Below are 9,613 nucleotides of genomic sequence, written 5' to 3'. Positions count from 1 at the left end.
TTTTTTTTTTTTTTTTTTTTTTTTTTTTTTTTTTTTTTTTTTTTTTTCCCTCAGGAAAGGCCTTTCCAATCCAAAATTTCTACTCAGTCTCAGGCACCTGCTTAGAACTATTAAGCTTTAAAAATGCACAGGAGCTCAGGAGCAGCTAGATGGGGTTGGCGGCTTCGAATTGTTGTCTGCAGCTTGAATCTGGACTTCCCTCCTGGAGAGGTGCTTGCATTCCTGTCTGTGTGGCACTGACTCTTGCCAGTATAGCTCAGCCATCCCCTCAGTAAGTCCTCTGCATTTGTGTGCGTTCGCTCTTTCCACCTGCTGCCGAGTAACTCGGAACAACCCAGCTGCATTGTGCTGACACTTTTGTGTGGTTTCTTTTCCCAGGAATAGAGTCTAGCCAGGTAAATTATCTCTGAAAGGGGAAGGAAAAGAGGGTTCCTGCTCAGCATCTGCTGCAGAATCTGATCTCCTGCTGTCTTCCCCTCCATGTGCAGCGTGTAGGCCTCCATCCAACTGAGCCTTGCAGTTGAACTAACAAAGGGGGGGTTTCTTCCTTTTTACTGCAGTACTGAAAAAAATGTTCTTTTTGTTCACAAGAAAATGTTACTCCTCTGAAATTTCCAACTGTTCTTTCCTGCCTGTGTTCACTTCTGGGCAGAGACAGAAGAAATCTGAGATGACCCAGGAGAGGGAACAGCAGAGGCTTCTGCCTAAACTGTTTGAACAGCTAATACCCTTTCCAAATACTAGCACCTGGGAATCCTTTAATGACTTGAATAGTGTTTTAGGTAGACTAAATATCTCCTTTCAGAAACAAAAACCAATTATTATTATTTATTTATCTGTCTTATTCTTTACAAGCCATTAGAAAGTAACCCTTTCCTGTGTTATGTTTCTGCTCCCATTTTGGATGTCGTGAGGCCAAAGTGTGCTCTCATTACATCTGACTCAATAACTGTATTAGTGCAGAGAATGCAGATTTACATCACATTTTCAAAGAGCAGAATTTGTCCCTATTCATTTAGTAAAAACTTAAATACACACTGCCCATTCAGAAGTGAATTATATGTGAAAATTTTCAAATGTTACATGGATACGTGCTTCCAACTTAGCTATTGAAAAGTGAAGTAAGTGTATGTAACTGGGGGGGGAAGGTTTATCATTGATAGAAGTTATAGACCTCTCTGTAAAATGTATTTTATCCTCTCTGCTGGGAAATTGCTTTAATTGACAGAACATTTATTGACATTTCTATATTGACAGAGTTAGAAGACAGAAGATTTTTTCTCTCATCTGATTAGACTCCTACTTGCTCTAAAGAGGGAATGCAGACTGTATTTCTGTTAGGAAAGAAGGAAGACTAAATCAGTTTTATTAACCTGATCTAGTGTCATAATCCTTTGAAATTTATTTCCCACCTCTCTCCTTCTTTCCTTGACCTCTTTATCATTATGTGGATCATTCCCAAAACCCAATTAAGCCTACAGATATGTAATTCATAGGCTTGAGTCACACACTTGTGCTTGCAAAATCCAGTCTCTCCTGGTTTGATCTCTTTTCCAGTTCTCTGACCTTTAAAGAAATGATAAAATATATAGGGAAGAAAAAAAAAAAAAAAAAGCAAACAAGCAAATTTAAAGGTCTTCTTTTATGTGAGCCACTTATACCTGTAAACTTCAGGAACGGGGAGTCGCTCTGGGTTTGTTTGCACATAGCAGAATTAATCATTCCTCCAGCCACATTTATGATCGTTAGTTTGCGCTGAAATACAAATAATATCACATGTAACAATGGAAGCCACCCATTTTGCATTCCTGCAGCAACTGTTTTATTTGCCTTTGTTTCTACCTGCTTCTATCACAGATTTTCCCATAGTGCAGGGACTTTGTCACTGTCCAGTCAGAGCTGGTCATTCTAGATCTATGCCAAGGAAATTTTCTTAACGAAAAGGAGAAAAACCATGTTCTTCAACCCCACATTGTGAGTCTATCAATGTACCAGCACAGTGCTATGCTACTGGAAAACAGGGTGGGTATCACATATTCAGTTGTTTAGGCTTTATAGCCAGCCACAGGACAATTACATACTGACAACAACTTTTGAAGTGTAGAGGTGCATCTGAACTGTGAGGCCTGGGAGTATTTTCAGAGGCTTCAGATCCTGCTTCCTTATCAGGGTACAGTCTGAATGTATTACTATCCATCCTCTCCTTTCTCCCCTTCCTGACATTCTCCTTGGTTTCCACTGTAAAGGAAATGGAGATTAAGGGCAGGGAAGTGAGTGGTGTGGTGAACTCCTGTTTTAAACAGTTGCAGTGTCTCTTATGCTCCACCTTAAACTAGTACAAACACATCACAAAACTCAACTTGGCACAGCAGAATCACTGTGAAATGGGCTGTCACCAGAGATATATAACCTGGCTTACCAACTTCTGAACAATTGAGACGTGCAGACTTGGAATGCTTTTGAACCAAATTTCTTTACCCAGAAAATCACCATGATGCAACCTTGAACACTGTTGTAGTTTTTTATTTTAGAGCTACCACTATCAGGAGGGATGAGTTGAGATATAATCATTTTGGGAAATAACTGTTCAGGTCAGTACTGACTGATCTGGATGTCTAGTTCTAAGACTTCAGTTTGTCTCTGTGTATAAACACTCAATCAATTACAAAATACAAACAATTTAATGTTTCTTTTTCATTTGACCACAGCTTTATTTTTGCCCCTGTTAGCCCAGAATTACATGTTGGCAGTCTGAGATCATTTGTCTTTGAAGTGACAGACCACAGCTGTATGTATTTGCATGAGAATAGACTGCCAATTTCAGAATATTATCCACTTGGTATAAGCAGAAATAGAAGCTCAGGTAAGCTGCTACTTGTATGGCTGAATGGTTGGAAGACTCATACTGTGGAAAGAAAGAAAAAGGAAGGGAGGAAGGGAGGAAGAAGGGAGGAAGAAAAAGGAAGGGAGCAAAAGATAAAAGAAGCTGTACCTTAGTTAAAATACAGAAGCTGCTGGTCGAAGCACAGGTCTGGCAGAAGCCAGTGGCAAGATTTCCATTTATTTTACTGGATCAGGATGTCATCTGTAGATTGCATTGAGTGCATTGAGGAGTCAGTGAACAACAGTAGCAGAAATGGCAGTAAAATAATTGTGGTAAGGTGGAATATGTCTCTCGGTGTTTTACATGGAGGAACAAAATTATAAACCTACAATATAAACCTAGTGAGAAAGTTAAAATGGTTACGAAGTGGTTACATCCTCTGAAAAAGAGCTGGAAGATAAAATCATGGGAAGTGATTAGAGTATGACCTGGGGAACAGTCATTAGGAGTACCACTCTCCCAAAGAAAGCTGACAGCTGTTCCGCATTATGGACCACAGCTGGTCCACAGTATGGACTCCTGAGGGTAGAGATGCCTCACAAATTATTTGTCAGAGCAAAACAGCATAGTTCAAGCTCCCAGAGGATTTCTGAATACAGTTATATAACAATGCCAAAGTCCATGGAACTGATTGCTCAAGTCAGCAGTAACCTTGGCTAATGACTGGCTGCTTTGTATACTCTGGAAATTCTACCCTCCAAACATGCGTAGATTTCATATCTACCAAGAGCAGAGCAGCCCCTCAGTTCCTTCAGTCTGTAGCAACAACATCAAGGCACTCGTTCCTACCCTGCCTACATTAAGAATTTTATTTGTGAGACTACAGCCAACAATATTTTTTTTCCTGGTGTTAAACAGCACCTCTTTGGGTGCTATGAACAATTGATTAATAGTAACATTATCATTTTTCCTTTCATTTGTTTTTCAGCTAAGAAGTTTAATGCTAATACAAGCCAAAGTTAGCAAGGGAAGCTTTGTGTGTGCATGTGAACTTAATGAGCATTTTAACTTTTGAAATCATATGTTTAGAGGATTCTTTCTCTGCAATATTATGACTAGATCTGTGACAGATAGGTGAAGAAATCTCTCTCTTATGTCCTGTGTTCCACTAACAGATGGGAATTGTGATCTATGGACAATTCATGGATTTTTTAAATTGTTACAGGGGTTGAATCAAAAAATAATGGGGCTGGTGAAGGTAGTCAGGATAGCAGGCCTATGAAATTAGGGAGCAGGCAAGCAGTGAACGTGAATTTCACTGAATGAATTTCATACTGCAAAGTTTGGTAAACAGTGCCCTCTTTGTTCCACAAAGAAGAATGCATCTCTCTGCTATTGCTTTTTTGCCATTGCAAGTTAAGCCAAATCCTGGCTAAGTGTATTGAAAAGATTCCAGCAGTTTGTCCTGGACTGCATAATCTTCATGTGTTTGGAAAGCCCTTGGAAGTCAGGGTTCCTCCAGCCCGAGGTGGAGGCTGTCACAAATATTTGAGTATAGGCTTTTGCATCCTTGCAGAGAGGCTTAGCATGAAAATGGACACGCAAGCCTATGCAAGCAGAAATAAAAAGAGGCTTTGACCCTCTGTAAAAGTATCTTAAGGAATTAAATGTAAGGATCCAATGAGATCCTCATTTGTATTCCCTGTGCCTCTACACAAGTTCAGACTGGCTCTTCATAAATTGGAACCTTCTCTCCTCTTCTTATTTTGGAAGCAACAAGATGAGCCTTTTCAAGTGCACTCGCTGCATCAGAATGATGAGAGCTTTCATGGTTGAAAGGTACACAAAACACAGAGATGCCAGGAGCAAAGAACAGTTTTCATGCTGCAGGAAAATATAAAGCTTAGAGACAAACCTGCATGGGAAGGACCCAGTCGTAGGCTATTGCACAGTAGAGTGGAAATGCACATGTCTTACAGGCTGCACGCAGCATCTGGAGATGCTGCAGCTGTTGTGCCTGGCACACACACACAGGTGCTGTGGAGGCTCACAGCTCCTCGCAGTTCCTGGAACTGGAAGAAGAGGCAGCCGGGCTAGCAAAGAAAATACAAACTTAATAATCAGGAAAAGAAGATAAACTGTGCTGAGTGGCAGCTGGTCTTTAGAGAACAGGTTGTGTAAATACCCCAAGGGCCTTATGCATCATTCCTGGGAAGCTGTTCCCCGGAGAGAGACTCAGCTGGATCACTGCAGCACTCCACACTGGAGGTATGTTTACTTCTGCGCAGCCTGTATTTCCTGCAAAAACATTCCCCTGCTCGTAACCAATATATGCTGACCTTTCAACAAGCAATGTTTCCCTTGTGTGCCTATAACACATCTGTCTGTACCAGGAAAAGCCTTCAAATAAATTATTTATTGCTTACCCTCTTCGAGGCGCAGAAGACAGAGGTGCAGTCTAGTCCTACTTTTCCCAGTGTCCAGCTGGGAGACCAGCCACCGGATAACAGAATACTTCACACTGTCTTTCATGCATGGTGACAGTTACTGTCTCTACCTATGTGTTCTTATCCTGGAAGTAGTTTGTAGGAAAAAGTTGGCTGCCATAATTTTCAGCATCATATACACTGACAGCTCTGTACTGTTACCTATGAAGTGTCAGTATCTAGGACTTATGAAAGAGGAATGCAACTTGCCTCGCATTGAAGTTTCTGTGCCTGCTGTTGATGTTTCTGTGTCTGTCATTGTGCAAACTGTCATTCAAGAAATAATTTACAAATGATATCACCAGTTTGCCCTTTTAATTTACTCTTAGGCTCATTCCTTGTCTTCTGTATTTCTTTTCCTTTTTGCACCATGCTGTGCTTCCCTCTTCTCTTTCTCTGTCCCTCTCCCAGATCTCCAGTGACATGCCTAGCTGTGTTTGTTCCTGTAATTCAGTTGTACTAGTGGACTTGCAAGTGCTGGATGCATACAGCAGTTTTGGCTCTGGCTTTTGAACGTGATTTCCAATGATCTTGGCAAAAGAACTGACTCCGGACGGGAACTCTGGGTTTACTCACATGCCTATGCAGAGGCACCATAGAATGGGGTAGGCCAGAGGAGAGGAACGGATGAAATTATTTGCTATTAAAGAGTTTTTTTTTTCATAGAATTTGAGGTTTGGATCAGAACGCCAGTGCTGTCAAGATAGCACTTCTGTGCCTTCCTGTTCTGCTCAACACTTGGGCTGTCACTGTTGCAGCAGTGAGACATTTGGTCCAGCACCAATCAAATCTTCATGCTCTGCTCCACTATCCCTAGACTGCATTTTCCATCCTCCTTTTCTACACTTTTCATACTTGTCATCACCCAATATCTGGCTCAGCAAAGAAGCTGATTAATAGAATATATTTGGTTTCTGATTTACTCTGGGAAATTAATAAATAAGAAACCCTGTACAGTCTACACCAATGGCTTTGCTTATGTACTACAGTGCTGTAGGCACTTTGTGCTGTGTGACACAAAGTCCCCACTCTAGGAAACTGACAGCTTTGGTTTAGAAATGACAAATGACAAGGAAGAAGAGAGGCAACATGCTCTGTGGGCAGGGATCAGGCCTGTCTCCAAAACACGCACATTAGTTAATGTGTTTATTTCATGCGGGGGAAGGAACTGGGGATTAACTGTTGTCTTTACTCTGCAAATGAGAGGCAGAGGCACTAGAAACAAATCAGACAGTGTAAAACAAGCGTAAAGAAAGAATTTGGACATTTGGGAAAGAGGTGAAAGGAACTCACTCATGGTGACTCCTGAAGTTACTGTTTTTCTCCTTAGTTCCCAATCTGAGATCCACACAGTGTTGGTTATGGATCTGAGTCATCCTTTCGTTATTTACTGCCTTATATGGTGGTGCCTTCAAGCTCTAAATGAGAACGGATGATTATTTGTATTTACTGAAGAACACGGGAACTCCTTCTGCAGATCAGAATATAATTGTATGAGGGCTGCTCCGAAAGTAATGCCTCCTGTGTGATTATGTTGGCCAGAGATGTCAGGGACAGATGTTGGTAGAATGGCCGTAGAAGCTGAACCTTCTCATCAGTATTCCCTTACATTTTGTTGCCGTGTAATAGATGGCAGCAGAGGGGCAGTTTGACAGTAGATGTCTGACGTGGAAGTGTGTATGAAGCAAATTTGTATCACTGAATTCTTCCATGTGGAAAAAATGGCACCCACTGACATTCACTGATGCTTGCTAAACATTTCTGGAGACCAAACAAAATGGATGTGAGTACAGTGAGGCTGTGGGTGTTGCATTTCAGCAGTGGTGACTGTGACAGTGGGTCACCTCCACTGGTGCAGATTTTGACAAGCACGGCATGCAGGCTCTTGTTCATCACTGGTGAAAATGTATAGCTCGTAATACCCACTATGAAAAAGAGTGTTTTGTAGCTGAGAATTTGCTCTGTCAAATAGTGTTATTGAGTTCTTTTTATCTGTTCTAATTTCCATGAAAATAAAGAGGAGACATTACTTTCAGAAGAACCTGTATAGTAAAAATATAAACAGAAAACACAGAAACACTGGGGGAAAAAGAAAAAAGCCAAGTTGCTTTTAGCCTAAGTAGGCAAAAGAAAGAGCTGCAGAGAGAAAGCATTATCACTTCCTTTTCGTGGATAGGAACTAAAGCATTAAGAGATCAAATAACTTGCTCAAAGTCATGGGTGGGCCAGGAAATGAACCCAATCCATCAAGACCCCTTCCTGGCAATCCCATCTCTTCTTGGCAAAAAGGTCTCTGTTCCACCTGTGCAGGGACTTTGGTCCTTTAGCTTGCCGGCAGCAGTCTGAAAGGAGACATCAAACTCCCATTTCACAGTGTATACTAATATGTAGTTTTTATAAGGTATAAGAAATACATTTGGGGATTTCGGTAAGAGTTGATTCTGTGAAAGACTGGCTTCTTGAATTCATGGATCCATGAGAAGGATTCACTCTGATAACTTCTGTGTTTATATGCACTCATACTTGTGACTTCCCCACATCCAGCAACCCACAGGAGGGACGATAACCACCTAAATATCATAGGCATTGTTTTAGAACTGGAAGTCAGGGGAACTCAAGACTTGGAACAAAATTCTGTTTGTGCTAACCATTTTAAGTAGAGACTGAATAAATCTTGACTGGAAGTTGCTGAGAAGTGTCAGAGACAGCTTGATTTTCCAGAAGCTGAAGTGGCTGCAGCCACTTGTAGTGCAGGTAGGCAGTAGGCACACTGCTGGTGAATCCTGTGAACCCATAATTTTGCCACTGTCATCACAGCTGCTGGAGATCCATGCCTGCATCCTGTACTCGGTAAACATCAGTTCATTACCACAAAGCACCAAGCATCTCTGGTCCAGCCTCTGCTCAGGGAGCCAGAGAGCTGCTTGCTGAAAGCTGCCTTCTGTTTGCTTGCAGACGTGTCAATATTTGCTGAGTGAGGCTCCACTTTTGCCCAGCTGGAGCATGACAGCTTTGCCACTCTTGCACTCAGTAGCCCTATCTTACAGCATTAACATCAGGAAGTGATGAGTGACCTGGATGGCCTGATAAATGAGAGGGGATCTGCAAACAAAGAACAGCAAACACTTCCTGGGGGGCTCAGGACACCTGCTGAGAAAGATGTTCTTTTTTTTGCAAGTATCTGGTAGCCTATGATGCTGTATCAGGGAAAACTCACAAAAAGTGCTATTTGTGGCACTGGGTGCTGGGAAGAACAGCTATGAGCAGGGGAGCATGGCAAATTGTTAAGGTGGCTCTACAGAGGAGCCATGGCCCTGTTGCTTGGCTTTCAGCAGAGCCCTGTGAGTGCAGCACCAAGAAAGGAAGAAATACAGCCCAGATGTGCACCAGCAAAGATGATCCCATTGTCAGTTCTGAGTATACAGGAGATGGGGAAGGCAGGACCTATGATACACTTGTGGGAAAAGTGCCATCACAGCTGAAAGGCAATGAGCTCCGCTCTAGATTTACAGCTGCAGTTTCACAGTAATAAAATGTGTATGAGTGAATCTTTATATGCAAATGAAAATTGAGAAGCTAGTTTCTGCCATTAAGGGCTTAATTCTCTGCGATTTCTGTATTTGAGGATGCTTTAGTGGTAGGAACATTATAAGAAGTGTTTTGGATTTGGTCTCAGCTTGTAGGCATGTTCTGCTCTGCATTAGATGGACAATAGCTTCCAGTGGTGGGAAACTGCAGAAGGGAAGGATAAGTAAACAGTTGAAAAGTCTTAGAGATACTGACCAAGAATATTCAAAAAAGAACAAGCTGTTTTTGGTCTGTTTCTGCTTGATCAGCTTTTAAATCCCTCTGCATCAGGACCTTCCAGGGAAAAGAAATGCAAATGACTGAAGACTGGACCTTTTTATCTGAAGTGACACAGGAGCACAAGTTCTCCAGAAGCTGGATGAAGCACACTGGAAAATCCTTCAGAGATAGCAAGGTGGGTGGCAACATATTCCTGAGGATTTAGGAAACAGAGATTGAGAAAGGCAGATATGAGAAAAGGGAGTCCATCCCTTGCATAATTAATAGCTTGGTACAGCAGTGTGTAGAATAAAGGAGGCAAGGATATGCACAATATTGAAAGAAAGGCTACAAACAATAAAAGGAAGACAGCAAAAAGATACAAAAACAGGAATACTGTGACTTATATTCTAAGTGATAAGAATTAATTTGGGCAGCGGACCATTCCGTCTTCTGATGGTAAGTTTTGCATCATGGGTGGCCTAACTTGGCTTGGGAGTAACGATCTAGTTGTTCA

Source organism: Lagopus leucura, unplaced genomic scaffold (assembly GCF_019238085.1).
Source record: "Lagopus leucura isolate 7727_CA_CO unplaced genomic scaffold, USGS_WTPT01 Super-Scaffold_73, whole genome shotgun sequence".
Classification (NCBI taxonomy): domain Eukaryota; kingdom Metazoa; phylum Chordata; class Aves; order Galliformes; family Phasianidae; genus Lagopus; species Lagopus leucura.
The sequence above is the reverse complement of the archived record's forward strand: the minus strand, read 5'-3'. Positions refer to the sequence as shown.